Here is a 17364-nt window from a genome sequence, read left to right as displayed (position 1 = left end):
ACATGTCAGTTTCAAAAGGTAAAATGTCCGGAGCTTGCTAATAATATTTATGGAGCAGCTAACTGCCAGAAGCCCAAAGCTTTCTTTTCATATAATCGAATAACGGCTGGCATCCAAACATTGCTCTCAGATGGCCAGGGGGTATCTATTATCCCCATTTTCCCACAAAGGAAACCGAGATTAAAGGTTTAAGTGGTTTTGCCCAGAGGGACAGAGAAGAATTAGAAGTAGCCTCAGAAATAGAAGAGAATTGCTCAATTTAGACTGTGTTATATTAGACAACTTTGTGAAATAAATAAATGCTTTGATATGTATATTTGTACGCATAAATCAATCTCTCTGTCACACACACACACACACACACACACACACACACACACACACACTTCTGTTCCCCAGCTGGTAGAATATGCTTGATGTTGTAGTATTCACTCTCAAGACACACATTACCTGAATGAAAATCCCTATATCCTAGACTGAGCGCTCACCTTCCTAAAAGTCACAGATTCTTAGGAATCAGATCGCAGCAATCTAGTCCTTTCTGTGGTAGATCCTACTTGGGTTCTTTTGAAATCATGTGTGTAGTTTTGGAGCTCTTGAAGAATCCAAAGAATCGCTCTAGACAGGGTCAGCGGGAACATGCTCTGGAGAAAGGAAGCCGCAGACCGATTCCCTCCCGGGAGGAAGTGCAGGGAGCGGGCGCTGCAGGACAGGGGAGGGGCTGCCGCCCAGCCACGCCTCCTTCCCACGTGCCCCTCCCCACACACTTCATGACCTAGGTCGTCTCCTGCTGATGGAGTGAGGAGAGAGATGCTGAGCCCTGAAAGCAGTCATTACGGGAGGAAAGGATGGCTAACAAGATGTACTTTCACTTGTGATAGAAAGAGGGAAGGAGAGACGGAGGGAGGGTAGGAGAGAGAGAGAGAGAGAGAAAGGGAGAGTGGGAGGAAGGGAGGGCAGGAGGGAGACAGGCAGCAAAATGGCAAGAATATTGTCAGCATTGGGGGCTTCCCTGGTGGCGCAGTGGTTGAGAGTCCGCTTGCCGATGCAGGGGACGTGGGTTCGTGCCCTGGTTCGGGAAGATCCCACATGCCGCGGAGTGGCTGGGCCCGTGAGCCATGGCCACTGAGCCTGCGCGTCCGGAGCCTGTGCTCCGTAACGGGAGAGGCCACAACAGTGAGAGGCCCGCGTACCGCAGGAAAAAAAAAAAAAAAGTCAGCATCCATAAGGTGTTGGGTGTTTCCACTGCCAGACACAGTAGCTGAAAAGCTCTTTCTCACTGACCATCCTCAGTCAATGTTTGAATTTGTAAAGCAAAATCTCGGGACTTCCCTGGTGGTCCAGTGATTAAGACTTTGCCTTCCAGTGCAGGGAGTGCGGGTTCGATCCGTGGTCGGGGAGCTAAGATCCCACATGCCTCGTGGCCAAAAAACCAAGAACATAAAACAGAAGCAATATTGTAACAAATTCAATAAAGACTTTAAAAAGGGTCCACATAAAAAAAATCTTAACAAAATAAAAACAAAACCAAACTCATGATTTCATTAAGAGAACGTTCTGTTGTTTCACAGGCAACACAAGTGGAGGGAAGTAAAGATCTTGAAGAAAACTAGACATTTCCGCCCCCCTCTCGTGAGTGCTTTCTCAGCATCTGTGTGCATTTGGCATGGTCTCCAGGGGGCTTCCAAACACAGGGGAGAAGTGTCCTCAACTGCCTGGACTGTTAGGTTAATGAATGACCGTGTTAACAACGGGACCCAAAGGGCTCTTTTCACTGTACCGTTATCCACCTAGTGAGCAGTTCCTAGTGCGGAGTCTTCATAACCAGGGACGGAAGCACTGATCATGGTTGCATTGCTAATTCGGCACTGGCGTTGTTTAAAACATTTAATCAGATCCCGATTCCAGGTTCTCTGTGGCAACAGCACCCACCCTCTTGGATTGCCCTTGAGCTCTACTGAGCGTTGAGTTAGCAACCCGACCTCCTGCATCCCTGAGAGGGGGCGGGGAGCAGAGGCTGGTCACACGTTGGCAGAGCCGTGCGCTTCAGGCTTGGGTGAATGTCAGACGGGCCTGGGGAGGTTTTAAACAATCCTGATGTCCAGGCCCCACTGCACAGCACCAACTCAGAATCTCTGTAGGTGGGATCCAGCATCCGTCTCGTTTAAAGCTCTCCAGCAGGTTTGAGAAACTCCCGCAAGACTGCTGTGCTCTTTGTTTCCGTCAGCAGCATCTTTGGTTGAAGACTTAGGGCCATCCCCATGGAATCCCTTGAGACAACAACTGTTCCTCGTGTGACGGTGTGAGGCTCTACACCTTGTTGACAGAGCAGTGGGTCAGATTTAAGGCTTGTAATGCGGTTGGACGTAGCGAGTTGCAGTTGGGTTCCAACTTCAGGGTGCAGCGTCCACATGGTGGGTTGGTGGCAGCATGCACAGCATGGTGTGTGATCAAGATGGTGCAGAGCCTTGGCCCTCAGGGCCTATGAAGAGTGAATGAAGGAGTGGAGAACGTGGGGCTTGGGGGACAGCAGATTTCGGTGAGAAGACGTCCTGAGACCTAGAAGGGGTACCCCATGAAACGGGAGGTGATTTGTCTTCTTTCACGCTAGACCTTGAGCATCTTGAGTTGTTTTCCAATTGCCCTAAAAATGCCAGTGGGTCCTCGACAAATATGTCTTCAGGGACTGTTCCAGAGGAGAGGCTACTGGGAAGCATGGCGGCCGTGAGAATGTGAGCGTCAGCACGTGACTGGGGTGAACTTCAAATTCCTTGTCAATCATCGTTCAGTGCGCAGTTGTGAGGAAGGGCACGGTCCCTGCTCATGAGTTTGCCCGGGTCCCTCAGAACGCGTCAACCCACATTGCATCGTCACTTGCTGTTTGCTCTCTACCTCACTGCCTTGGTGGAACCCAGGGGAGGGAGGGGAAGGGAAGGGGCGAAATTCACATGATGGTTTTTTCATTATCCCAAAACGTTTGAGCCTCCCTACAGAGACACGTTAAATTTGACCTTGGGACATCCAGGGGACAGAACTGTTCCAGCTTGAATTCTACACATCTGGAATGTCTTCTTCTTCTTCTTTTTTAAAAATTTGGTTATTGTTCTCACCCAGTCCAAATAAATGTCAAAGAAGATGGAGCCTTCTCCTAAGCCCCCTCCAAAGTGGGTAATGTCGCCAAGCCAGGGATGTTCCTAGCAATAAGGTTAGTTATACACTCACTTTGGATCTCCATCTACAGCCACTTGCTGGAGTAATTCGTATTTTTTAGAGTCTGTTGCCTGCAGTTTTCCCATTCTGTCTGTATGGCCACAGAATTAACGGTCTACCCCTTACAGCTAAACAAATACCGTCGTTAGTGTGCTTCCTTTTAAGTGGTAGATGATGCACGTCTTTTCTTCAAACTGCCTTTGCTTTGCTTTTTTACAGAGAGAATAAAAAAAATTCTTCACCATTCTAAGTATCTACCCCGCCCCCGAAGGTACTCCCTCACAGCTTTCCTCAAACTATCAAAATTTTCTCGTTTCCTTCATAACTTAGGATCATGACCCTGTATTCTTTTGAATCACAGGAAGACTATTGCAAACCCCTTCCACTAAGGAAAGTTCTCCAAATCCCAACTTCAGAGACACAGAATACCCAACATTTACATGATGTAAATGTTTTTTATTTCTGCCTGTATCAGATTTTGTGTGAATACTCTAAGGCTTTTTTACCTTGCTTTGCACCTTTCTGAAGTTATTTCACATGTGATGGAGGGGGATTCTGTTTTTCTTAATAGGATCATATGTGATTTTATTTAAAAAATCTGTGTCATTATTTTCAAGGATGCCTCTTTCTTCTTCTCCCTCTCAACAAATTCATGGAACCACGTATTAAAAAATGTTAATAGTTAAACAACGATTTTTTTCTTGACCTGACTGGTATTAGGCTACATTGCAAACTCCTCAGTGAAAGACGAATTGTTTTCTTCCTCCTAAATTATTTATACCCACTGCCCCAAGTGTTAATTTCAGTGTTTCAGGACCACAGTGTCAGGTTATTTGGGTAATAACCTTGAATGCAGGACTTGTCTTTAGGCTTGATTCATTTCTTGATTGTCATTTTAAGGCATGGTTTTATTTTATTTCATTTAAATTCTGGGTCATGGTGAAGAAAGAACACCATTTTAATGTTTATCTCCCTTTTTGTTACTTTAGGCCCAGAATTTGCAAGAAACAGCAGTACAAATAAAGCAGTTATGTAGCATTTTCTTTTACCTCCAGTGAAAAAAACAGATATCGAAAATCGCTTTTTAATGGGGTGTAGAGAGAGGATGTGCTGTTAGCGTAGCCGCCTGGTGTTGACACAGAGGACAACCTATTTCTGAGGGTTTCCCGAGTCTTGCCAGGAATCGTGTAAATGTTCCTTGAACTAGATTTAAGCTGTGCCAACATTAAGGCAACATCAGATAAGATAGGAAGTCTCGATTTAGAAGTGATTCACTGCCCTGGGATTCTATTTGAAAGCGATCGCTTTTTTCCCCATTGAGTCCTTATCATAATTTAAAATTTCATTGTACGTCTGTAGCTCTTGTGTACCTATCAGACTTTGGCTTTTAGATGTCTTTCTGGGGTTTCAAAGATAATCATTCATTAATGATAAAAATCCCCGCAGTCCTTTTACATCTAGCAGCTCCGAGACGACCCTCACTTAGTCCAGAATGGAGATTAAAGAACTAACCCTGAAGCCTGTCTGCAGAGTCAGTCCCAAGGCTGGCATCAGGTCTTGGACCTCTGTGCCTGCTTCTCTGGCAGATGATTTGCCTGCAGGGGGAAATGGGGAGTGGTTGAAGCTAAGTCCCCTGCTTGCTGTGCTCCTATGTCTGAATCTTGTGAAATGAGCAGGGTGCGGTGGGTAGCACAGGTGTCTTCTGCGATGCCTCATCGTTGGGAAGACCATTCAGTGAGGAGAGGGAGTTTGCCAAGCAGGCGTTTACCTTCACAGCCTCAGGCGTTGACCCCAGTCTGTGGCTGGTGTTGTAATAGGTGAGGTGGTGTGTGTCTGCACTGCTGTGTACTCTGTGTATGATGTCACTGACCCTCACGGTGATCCTGTGGGGAGACTGAGGCACGCCCTTACATGACGGAACTGGGATTTGACCCTCGGGCTTTGGAGCCCTCTGTCTTGGCCGGTATGCCCTTCTCTGCCTTCTGCCAGCCGGCTCTTCGAGGGTGACCATGGCATGTTCGAAATACCTTTCCCCAATTTAAGGCACTGTCGTCTATTTCAGCTCCCTCCTTCCAGCCTCCTCCATGAGGAGTCAGAGTAAAATTCCCGAGTCAGAGAGCAGTCTGGACACGCTCCTGCCCTCGGACTCTCTGTGGCTTCCGATGAAATCGAAAGTCTGTCTTGGGCCAGACATTCAAACCCATCCCATCCATGGTCTGACTCAGACTCACATTTCCAGATTTAACGTCTGGTGCAGCTTCTCGTGGACTCAGGGACCCAGCCTTACTGAACTAGTATTGAAAGATACACGCCCCCCACCCAACCTCACAACCAGAAAACAAACAACCTGATTAAAAAATGGGGCAAAGGGCTTGAATAGACACTTTCTCCAAGAAAATATGCAGATGGCCAGAAAGCACATGAAAAGATGCTCCACATCACTAATCATCAGTGGCAATGGAAATCACAGCCACAGTGCGATACCATCCCACAACTCACTGCGATATTAGCTATTATTAAAAAAAATACTAGTAAGCGTTGGCAGGACGTGGAGAAGTTTGGGACCCTTGTGCGCTGTTGGTGGGAATGGGTAACGGTGCAGGTGCTGTGGAAAACAATTTGGCAGTTCCTCAAAAAATTAAAAGAGAGTAACCACACGATCCAGCAATTCCACTTCTGAGTATTTTCCAAAAGAAGTGAAAGCAAGGTCCCCATGAGATATTTGCACACTCGTGTTCATAGCAGCCTTTTTCACAATAAGCAAAAGGTGGAAGCAACCCAAGTGTCCATCAGTGGATGAGCAATAAGCAAACGGGATGTATACACACAGTAGAATATTATTCAGCCTTAGAAAGGAAGGAAATTCTGACACATGCTGCAACACGGGCAGACAACATGATGCCACGTGAAATAAGCCAAGGAATGCTGCGTGATTCCGCCTATACAGTTTGAGGCACCTGGCGTCATTCAAATTCACAGACACGGGAAGTAGAAGGGTGGGTGCCAGGGGCTGGGGTGGGGGGGGAAATGGGGGTGATGTTGTGTAACGGGCACGGAGTTTCCATTTTGCATGAGATGAAAGATATTCTGGGGATGGTTTTGCAACAGTGTGAGCGTTCTTGATACTTCTGAAGTGTACACTTGAAAACGGTGAAGAGGGCTTCCCTGGTGGCGCAGTGGTTGAGAGTCCGCCTGCCGATGCAGGGGACGTGGGTTCGTGCCTTAGTCCGGGAGGATCCCACATGCCGCGGAGCGGCTGGGCCCGTGAGCCAGGGCCGCTGGGCCTGCGCGTCCGGAGCCTGTGCTCCGCAACGGAAGAAAATGGTGAAGAGAGTAAATCTTATGATTTGTATACTTTAGCAAAATTTAAAAGTTTTTAAAGAGTTCCCCCTCTCCTCAATTCAGTGCCTCTGCTCATTATGACCTTTCTTCTTTCCATGTCCTTCCTTGTAGAATCTTTCCAACTCCTAAAGGTCTATTTCGAACGTGACCCTCAAACGTGATCCTCTCCAAGAAGTAGTCCTTTTTTTTTTTTTTTTTTTTTAATGCTGTACGCGGGCCTCTCACTGTTGTGGCCTCTCCCGTTGCGGAGCACAGGCTCCGGATGCGCAGGCTCAGCGGCCATGGCTCACGGGCCCAGCCGCTCCGCGGCATATGGGATCCTCCCTGACCGGGGCACGAACCCGCGTCCCCTGCATCGGCAGGCGGACTCGCAACCACTGCGCCACCAGGGAAGCCCGAAGTAGTCCTTTTTTAAAAAAAAAATACATGCAGTTTACTGTGTGTCAGTTTTTTTTTTTTTTTTTTTTTTTTGGCCGCGCTGCATGGCACATGGGATCTTGGCTCTCTGACCAGGGATCGAACCCGCACCCCCTGCATTTGAAGGGTGGAGTCTTAACCACTGGACCACCAGGGGAGAGCCCAAAATAGTCCTTTTTGCAAAGAGCTGAATTGAACAGTACTTTCTCTGAATGGCCGTCAGGTCATGTAGGTTTCAGTCATAGCCCTGGACACAGAAGTCTGTGTCTTATTAGTGAGTGCTGGCCCCAGCAGGTCACGCTGACCACCCACTACTGGCCCCAGCAAGACTGTCACCTCCATGGGGATAAGAGTCACGATTTCTTCCACTTTGTATCTAGCACTGGGACACACATCATAAGCACTCGGACTGAATAATTTGACGGCTCCCTTCCTTTTTTGCTTTTTGCCAGAACTTTGAGGAAGATACTGGAATTATCTCCCGTGCTTATGAGATTTTGCCTTCTTTCCGTGTCGGGCCACACAGGGTCTCTCATTTAGCAATTTAAATTTGGTGGAAGGACCTCAAACTGGCATGAAGCTGTTTGAATGAATCGAGATAAGCTCCTTTCTGAAGAAAGAACTTTCTGACCTCTTAATACTGCTTTCATCGCCTAATCCTTAAATAATGTTTCTAGCAATAATTCCATTTTCCACATATGTAGCAGAAGACCTGGGTACCATCAAAATATAAAATCAGTGTTTTTCAAATATTATTAGGCTTCTGTTTAATGTGGAGTCATAGCTCTGTCAGGAGACCAGATATAGATATATGATTTGTTTAAGGAAACAAAAGACAAGCCTTATTTATGATCCTCATGTTGTGGTAGGTTGTATACGTTGTATAGGCAAGTGTGAAAAATGGGCTAAACGTTAGGGTTGGATGAACAATTTCATCTCAGTCTTTGTTTATAAGTCTGTGTTTATTAATTGTTCGGAAGGCACAAGCAGCCTTCTCGGCAATGCTGCCCAGCTCCAACGTGATAGATCTGACTCACAGTAGACATTCATCATGCCATTTTTTTGGTGTTTGAACAAGTGATTTTTAGAATCGTTGAAAAATGTCTTACTTTTTTTCCCCACTGTCGTCATTTTTTAAGAAAATTGGTCCAGTTCTTGCAATGGATTATTCCAGATCTCCTACACCACCCCCTCCCACAGTTTCCAGATATTTTAAGCTGCATTTATTCATTTTCATGTGAACCCAAGGAGCATCTTTCTGCACGGACCTGCCATACCCGGTCTCATATTTGAACGTGTTCTTTCCATTTCCTTTCCTTTATTCTCTAGCGTTGCATAGTCTGGTCCCGGATTCAGTGCGAGATCTGCGTTGCTAAATTGGGTCGTTGGCAGATGTGTTCTCTTTCTAAGTTCTGAGACTGGCTTTCCTCCCCTCCCGTCTCTCCCTTCAAGGATGCAGTTGGTTTTCCTTTCACCTCGGTCTTCCTGCACCTGTGTTGCCCGTCCATTTGGACCCTGTCCAAAGCTAACATTTTCTATACTTCCTGGGAAGTAAGAGAGTTCTGCAGCCACGTGTCAATGAAACTGAGTTCCCTTCTTGGCAGTCTTTAGCCAACAAGAGCGTAAGAAATAATCTCAGTCCTTTGACACAAAATGTGCAAGTGGAAATACTGACATTTGAGGTTGGCTTGAACACCTGTCACTTCTTAGAAGAAAACTGGTAATAATTTTCTTCTTGTCCTTAACTTTTTCAGGAATCATGGGGATTGTTCAAAGCTTTAAAGGAAGTGACACGTGTGTAGTTAGGGTTGTTGCAGATGCTTCGTTGACTTACTCCCCCTTTGCTTTTTACCCCCAAGCAAATTGATGTATTTGATGTTAAAAATATTAAGATTTGTAGACCGACTGTAATTTATCATCAAAATTGGGAGTGAAAGGGGGCATCAGTAATAGTTAGCAGGACAGCAAGGATAAACCAGTGGACTCCCTGGCAAACCCGTCCAGACAGTTTCCTTAGCTATGACCTAACTCAGCTGCCCGGAGACCAATTTCTAGATACTCTAACTGAAGTAGCTAAAAGAGTCATAAAGCTTTACGGAGAAAAGAAGCTATAAATCTTGGTTGTAGTGACTTTATCTCTGTGGGGATGCATGCCAAAAACTGCGTGAAAAGAAAATTTTGGTGAGCTCTTCACATCCTACAAAGTTAGTTGAACCCAGTTTCAACTGGTGGAAAAAATGCGAGTCAACACAAAAATAAGCACAGTAATTCATTCATTCATTCCTCGGCAAATATGCCAACCTACCCCTCTCTGCTAGGGGTTCCCACTCAAGAGATGGAGAAAGATAAGCCAGCAGTTATAATATCCTGGTTTTTTTTAAATAATAGATTTATTTACTTATTTTTATTTTTGGCTGCATTGGGTCTTTGTTGCCGCGCGTGGGCTTTCTCTAGTTGCAGCGAGTGGGGGCTACTCTTCTTTGTGGTGTGTGGGCTTTTCATTGTGGTGGCTTCTCTTGTTGTGGAGCACGGACTCTAGGTGGGCAGGCTTCAGTAGTTGTGGCTCATGGGCTCAGTAGTCGTGGCTCACGGGCTTAGTTCCTCTGCGGCATGTGGGATCTTCCCGGACAAGGGCTCAAACCCGTGTCCCCTGCACTGGCAGGCAGATTCTTAACCACTGCGCCACCAGGGAAACCCAAGGGCTGTGTGTTTTTTAAGCCAGCATTTGTGAGGATTTGTTACAGCAGCAGGAAACTAATACAGGTTGATGAAAGCTTCCCAGAGGATCTGCACTTCGGTGAACAACATAGAGATGGGCCAGACAGGAATAGTCAGGAATTCCAGGGCGACCCAGCACAGACCTCTGCCCAAGGCAGAGTGGAGAGGGCTGAGATTAAGGCTGCAAAGTGAGTTAGGAGGCCATGGCACCCACCGAAGTCACAAATGTAAAGGCTTTGACTGAGCTCGGTGAGGAGGATGGACAGACAGAGATTAAGAAACAATTGACGCCAACACAACGGCCTCCCTACAGCATAATTCCTCCAGGGTGGATACATAATAGTGACTTGGGCCTTAAGGGAGACTTCGGAAATATATATATTTCTGAGAGAGAGAGAGGGAGAGAGTTTAAACAGTTGAAAATTTGTTAGTGTACTTTATCACGTACATCATCACGGGAAAATTACTTAATCTATTTACATTACCCACATCTGTAAAGGGGGACAGTCCCACTTATAATGCCTATATCTTAGGCTTCCTTGAGAATTATACCGTGTGCTACAGAAGCACTCACTAAACAAAGAAAAGCTACTTATTACTTGCTCTTAATAAGTAGCATATCCAAGTCTGCAGGAGAAGTGTGAGGAAGGATTTTTTTTAGTCGTCTTTGCTCTCAGAATTGTTGCTCACTGAGAATACGCGAAAGCAGAGCTATGGAGAGGGACTGTGCATCATTATTATAAGTTTACACTTTTAGATGGATGGAAGAGTAGGACTGAAATTTGACTTACCCTGTTGGATCAACAGCTATGTTAGGGCATCTCCAAATGCCCCGCACGGCAGGCTGAGACACAGTACGGGAGGCTGAGTTCCTGCTCTCTGCACAATCTCCATCCACGTGAGAGGAGAAGCATGCAAAGAAGATAATTTCTGTTCATTATTGTTTGTAACACAGGTCATCCATTCTCACCATAAAAAGCTTGGAACCAATAGGACATCATGTAAAACTGTAAATCACCAATAACTCTGCCATCTGTAGATCATCCCTGTTAACATTGTTGCTGTCTTGAAGTCTTGCTGAAGTTTTCAACCTCTCCACAAATCTCTTCCCTATCTACCCCAATCCCCCTTTCAAAAAACCCAGCAGGTATGTGCTCATTGCCTAGGTACAGAAATATAAAAGAATGGCATGTACTGAAAAAATTCCTTCCTTTGCTTTTTAGAAGCCTAAAAAAACATCAGGAACCTGGACCACCAATGGCATCATACGAGGGGACTTGAGAATAGAAAAAAAAAAAATATATATATATATATATATATATATATATATATATATCTTGGTTAGGACTTCCCTGGTGGCGCAGTGGTTAAGAATCCGCCTGCCAATTCCAGGGAATGGGTTCGAGCCCTGATCCCGGAAGATCCCACATGCCACGGAGCAGCTAAGCCCATGCACTACAACTACTGAGCTTGCAGCCACAACTGCTGAAGCATTCACACCACAACTACTGAAGCCCACGTGCCCTAGAGCCTGTGCTCCGCAATAAGAGAAGCCACTGCAGTGAAAAGGCTGAACACTGCAAAAGAGTAGCCCCCACTCTCCACAACTAGAGAAAGCCCGCGTGCAGCAACAAAGACCCAACACAGACAAAAAAAAAAAATTCTGCATTGTAAAAATAGGCTCATATGTTGTCTTCTAGTTTTTTATGGTTCCCCATTAAGTATGGTTTTACTTAAATATTGAATCTTTGCAAAGTAAGTGGTTAATGAATTGGGAATAACAGCACTTGAGCCACCATCTCAAAATGCAAGGTTGCCAGCACCTCCTGAATTCCACCCTGTTCCGTCTACCTCTCACCATTAAGTCTCCCCGATTTTTGTTATTGTGGGGAAAATTGCATAACCACATGACTCAGCGATTCCACTCCTAGGTATATACCCAAGAGAAATGAAGACATCTACACACACAAAAAAACTTGGATACAAATGTTCATTGCGGCATTATTCACAAGAGCCAAAAGGTGGAAACAACCCAAATGTCTATCAATGGATGACTGGATAAATAAAATGTGATCTGTCCATACAATGGAATATTATTCAGCCATAAAAAAGAATGAAGCTCTGACACGCTTCAGTGTGGATGAACCAAGAAAACATGTTCAGTGAAAGAAGCCAGGCACAAAAAGAACACATATTGTGTGAGTCTGTTTGTTTGCAATGTGCAGAATAGCAAATCCACAGAGAGAGAAATTAGATGAATGGTTATCTAGGACTGGAGGCACAGATGGGTAGGGGTGATGGCTACAGGGAACAGGGTTTCTTTGTGGGGTGATGAAAATGATGTAAAACTGGCTGTGGTGATGGTTGCAAAACTCTGTGAATCTACCAGAAGCCGTTGACTTGTATACTTGAAATGGGTGAATTTTATGTGAATTACATCTCAATAAAGCTGTTAAGCATTTTTTTAAAGAAAAGTAAAATATATAGTGCTCTAAGTGCTATGCAGAAAAATTAAATGGGAAATGTGTTAAGGAGTTTTACTTGGGTTAAATTTTAGTTCAGGGTTTTCCTACCATTCTCTAAATTCCTATAAATAAGTAAGTGTCCCTGAATCAGAGTCAACTAGTAACATGCAGAGAGATACCCACCCCTCCCCTGCTACATTAATTGAATTGTTTCACCGCAGGCTTGAAAAACAGCCAAATTCTTTTGTCCTCCAGGAAACCCAGGGTTTGACCAGGAGAATACTGCCTGTAAATCCATGGAAAACCCTGCCTCAAGGACCAGAATTCTATCTAAGGACTCGCTGAGTTCCACGGTTTGCTTACCCAAGGGCTCTGCTTCGGCAGCATTATCCCAGAAACACTTGAACAAAAGTTGGGTGGTTTAATAGCAACGGGCCCACTGAATCCACAGAATGGAGAAATCAGTGCCTTTCTGGCCCTTACATCCTTGTTACATGTCATCGCTTTCTGGCTATTAAAGGGCTAGTGTTTTCTAAAATGAATGTGCTTGGTACCTCTCCAAGTTCTATTTTAAGAGTGCTTTTGGTGTGTCAAAAGCCTTCAGGAAGTTGTCCCCAGGCTGGCCACTCTGGAGGTGGCCTCGTCCCTGTAGAGATGCTGGGAGCCCCCCCGGCACCCCCCCCACCCCCCCGGAAGCAGCAACCCAGCTGCCCCACCAGCTGGCCTGGGCTTGTGTGTCCCTTGTCACTCAGCTCTCGCATGCAGAGCACACCTGCCGGCTCCAACCCCAAACGGCCCAGGGGACCCACACACTCTTCCAGTAAGGCTTCTATCACAGCAAAACCCCCGGCGGATTACGACCGCCCCCTTGGGCCCGAGAAGACAGAAAGAAGTGGGCTTGTACTGTCATATAGATATAATAAATTGTCCCCTGAAGAAGGGACGCCCTTGAAAGCATGTTAAAGGCATAACCGCACCAGGAAGTAGAAAACTTGGGAAGTTGCCGAGGGCTGTGGTCTGAACTTCACTTTTGCTTTTTGCTATTTGTGTGGTGACGTCTGGCTCTGAATTTAGAGTTCTCTCTTGGGCTTTCCAACAACACGCACATCCTGGGCGCTGCCAGCCCTCGAGGGTGGTGAAGACTACCAAATATGAACTATAGATTTAGAGGTGTCAGAAGACAGTAAATTGGGTTCACATTGTATTTTCTTCTGCCTTCGAATGTCCCGAAAGCAGAATTCTATTTGCAGCCTCAGACCCGAGGCAGAGATGGGCCGTTGAGCCCCTACGAATCAGAGAGTTTGAATACCACCTTTTCCTCCAGCTGCCAAGACCCCACCTTACGTCTCCTCTCCAGGCAAAATTAAATTAAGGGCTGAGAAGTCTACTCTGGGGCAGTCACCACTGAATGTGGAAACTTCAAAAACTGAAAGTCACCAACAAAGAGAATAAAACTTGTGAGTGCTATGCAGGTAGGGCATGATGGATTCACAGAGAAGAGAGGAGAGAAAGCCCAGAAGGTGTGCACTGAACGAGCCTGCAAAGAAAAATGCAAAATCCAGCCTGCCTAGAGGTGGCCTGAAGAAAGAGGCTAGGTTAGAAATATCAGAGCCACAGGAAGAATGGACATCTGTCTTCCTCAGAGAACATCAGCGTCATCAAGAAACATTAAGCACCAAGTTAGGAAGGAAACACCATAAGGGAACCAGCTCCCGGCCATGGAGATTAACCACAAGGGGGTTTCATCTTCCAGCCAGCTTGGTCATGTGAGTTTCAGTCCATTACTTAGCATCACGAGGCTTTTGTTGCAAAAGGAAAGACAGTTGATACCTACCCCACAGGGGTGCTGGATTGATGTTATATATGTGATAGCAACTACGACGAACTGCCTAATAACATGAATCGGATATCACGACCCAAAGGAAATGTTCTATCGATCGAACAGAAGTGAGCAAACTGCGGCCCGCTGTCTGTGTTTGTAAATAAAGTTTCGTGGGAACACAATCCTACGCATTCCTTAGTTATTACTGTCCATGGTTGTGTTCCTGCTAGAGCTGCAGAAATAGCTGAAATGGAGTCCAAAGGTCCTTATATTTGCTCTCTGGCCCTTTGGGAAAATGTCACCGACCCCGGGTCTAGCGCTTCCGTTTAGCACCATTCACTTGGGAGCAGCAATAAACTTCTTCTCGCTGGTCACCTGTTACATCTGGTCATAGATGACTTCATTTCATCCCAGGAGATGTATTGTAATCGCCGCTTCATTTTGGGGCAGACTGAGGCACCCAGGTGTTGAGTCATTTCCTCAAAGTCACACAGTGGAAATTCGGGAGCCAAAATCCTGACTTCACCGTCAGTTCTACATCGTTCCTCACTGCTGTTTTCATTAAATACATAAATAAAAAAGGATAGGGCTTCCCTGGTGGTGCAGTGGTTGAGAGTCCGCCTGCCGATGCAGGGGACGCGGGTGCGTGCCCCGGTCCAGGAAGATCCCAAATGCCGCGGAGCGGCTGGGCCCATGAGCCATGGCCGCTGAGCCTGCGCGTCCGGAGCCTGTGCTCCGCAATGGGAGAGGCCACGACAGTGAGAGGCCCGCGTACCGCAAAAAAAAAAAAAAAAGGATATGATGCAGGAGGAGGAAAAACCAAGTCCTAGGTGAAAATGGAGATTGTTCAGCCGGTTGGTGGAAGGTAGAGCACGGACCCAGGGAAGCAGCCGGCCCTCCGTGGTGGTTGTCCTCAGAGCGGCAGAAAGCGGGGCAGAGCTCCCGTTTCCTCTGGGACGCGGGGCAGCAGGCGAAGGCGGACTTCTGCTGTCTTAGTCCTCCTTGCAAACCCACCCAAACTTGCACTGCAGAATCTACTGACTCCCAGCGAAAGGGCACTCTCCTATCAACTCACACCCTACATTCACTGACTTAGCAGACATTTGGTCCTCTTCACAATGTCCTTAAGATACTGGATCCATAGGGACTTCCCTGGTGGTTCAGTGGTAAAAAATCCGCCTTCCAGTGCAGGGGACATGGGTTTAGTTCCTGGTCGGGGAATGAAGATCCCACGTGCCATGGAGCAGCTAAGCCTACACGCCACAACTGCTGAGCTCGCACACCTCAACGAGAGAGCCCGCATGCCGCAAACTACAGAGCCCACGCGCTCTGGAACCCGCGCACCACAACGGCAGAGCCCACGCGCCCTGGAGCCCACGCACCACAACTAGACAGAGAAAACCCACACGCCACAGCTAGAGAGAAGCCCGTGTGGCACAATGAAGAGCCCGCGCTGCAATGAAAGATCCTGCGTGCAGCAACTAAGACCCAATGCAGCCAAAAAAGTAAATAAAATAAATATTTTTTTAAGAAGACATTGGATCCATAAAACATTTGCTCCATAAGACATTTGCTCCACACCAAAATGTTCTTGATATCTGGTCATATTTGGTCCCGTCCAAAACACCCATAGACGTTTGCACCACACTAAAAGGTCCTTGATATTTGCTCATGTTTGGTTCTGTCCAAAGCATCCATGGAGATACTTGGTCCATGCCAAAAGGTCCTTGATGTTTCGTCATATTTGGTTCTGTCTAAAACATCCATGGAGACGTTTGATTCAAACCCAAAGGTCCTTGATATTTGGTCCTGTCCAGAGCCATTTGGCATGGACCAAATATGCTGAAGGATGTTTTGGAGAGACCAAATATCAAGGACCTTCTGGCACGGACCAAATGTCTTATGGATGTTCTGGATAGGACCAAATGTCCTACCAGGGTTCACATATATACACACATGCACGTGGTGTTATTTCCCAGCTTTGTTCTTTCTGCTTCCTGAGAAATGCTTAGACAGAGGTCTAAATCCTGAGCCCCTTCAAGGGATCGCGTCTTCAAGCGCCCCTCCCTAACCCCAGGTTGAACCGGCTGCTCCCCTCTCGGCTCTGGTGGCATTCCACCATTTAACATCCTTTAACATCCCTGAGCACTGTCTATTGTCCATCTGTCCCAATGGCCTGGGGGTACTTCAAGAACAAGCACCATGTCTTTTCTTAGCATGAAGTGCCCAGCTCAGTCTCTAGTTAAGAGAAAAATCACTCCTTAGAACCAACCTTGGCAGTCTCTAGCCAAATAGTAGAAAATTCTAAAAAGAGGCATCGGTAGAAAACTAAGTTCCAGTTTCGTAATCTCTCTCTCCTATCCAAAAGCACTCTGTGAGGTTTGACTCTTACCCCCCACCCCCTGCTAACTGTTTCCAACATGTCCATCAGAACAAGGGAAGGGTTTTCCAAGCTCCAGAGAGGGAGAGGGTAGCAGCTGGGTCTCTTAGCAGCCGAGGGGAGGTGGGGAGGAAGCAGAGGGAGACCTCGCCTCGCTAGAAATGGCAGTGCCACCGGGGCGGGCAATGGCAGGGACAGCCTGTCCTACTGAAGATGTCAAGTTAGAACATCAGGACTGGTGTGTCCCCAAAATGGGCAGAGACCATCAGATAGGAGACATGGGATGTGCGGCTGTCCCAGGATGCTTAGCACCAAGCATAAAGAACGTAAGCCTGGAAAGCTCCTTTGATTGTTACTACATCTTGGCCTGGGGAGACTCTGCGCGGAAAGCCCCGCTGACAGGTTTATTGCCTCTTTGTGCTTATAAGGGTGGCGTGGATGGCTGTCGCTTGTTTTGTTCACATTTGCCTCTGCTTGGCTTTTCTCTCTTCTCTCTGCTGCCAAAGCCATCGGGCTTAGGCTTCTGGGAGTGCCTACAGTATCATGAGTCCCTTACCCTTTCAACATCGTGCTTCTGCAGTACACGGCTTGCCGGTACTCTTGTGCTCAAGGAAAGTATTTTCCTCTCCGATTCCCACAGATGGAGTTGCATTTTGGCTATTATTACCCAGCTGGCCACCCAAACCCAAATCACTTGCACTTGAATTTTGGTCTGTCTGTATTTTCTTGCCTACCCTGTAGTTAAGTGTCTTTTTTGTGACTGCCAAAGTCAGCTGCTTAAATAACCTTCCTCAAACCATTATCTTCACCATTTATTTGATATATTTTTAAGAAATCATTTAAAATAGAAAAACAAAAGTGAGTGACAAAGTAAAAATATTCTGCTATAGTATATCATCTTCTGCAAAGAAAGGAATTTGAAACTGTGGTAAACATAAAGAAAGGACATCTACGTGAAAGAAAAAAAAAAGATGTTCATCACCATAAACATGAAGTCTTCAGCGTGCCCT

The 17364-nt window shown here is 46.3% G+C and overlaps 1 protein-coding gene across 1 annotated transcript in view; it reads left to right on the top strand.

The window, feature by feature from the left end:
• Nucleotides 1-17364, top strand: part of PUDP (pseudouridine 5'-phosphatase) — a 370323-nt gene that overhangs the window by 100971 nt on the left and 251988 nt on the right. The gene's annotated exons all lie outside the window — the stretch shown is intronic.

The sequence above is a fragment of the Phocoena sinus genome, chromosome X, assembly GCF_008692025.1.
Source record: "Phocoena sinus isolate mPhoSin1 chromosome X, mPhoSin1.pri, whole genome shotgun sequence".
Classification (NCBI taxonomy): Eukaryota; Metazoa; Chordata; class Mammalia; order Artiodactyla; family Phocoenidae; genus Phocoena; species Phocoena sinus.
This window is presented reverse-complemented; position numbering and strand designations above follow the sequence as displayed.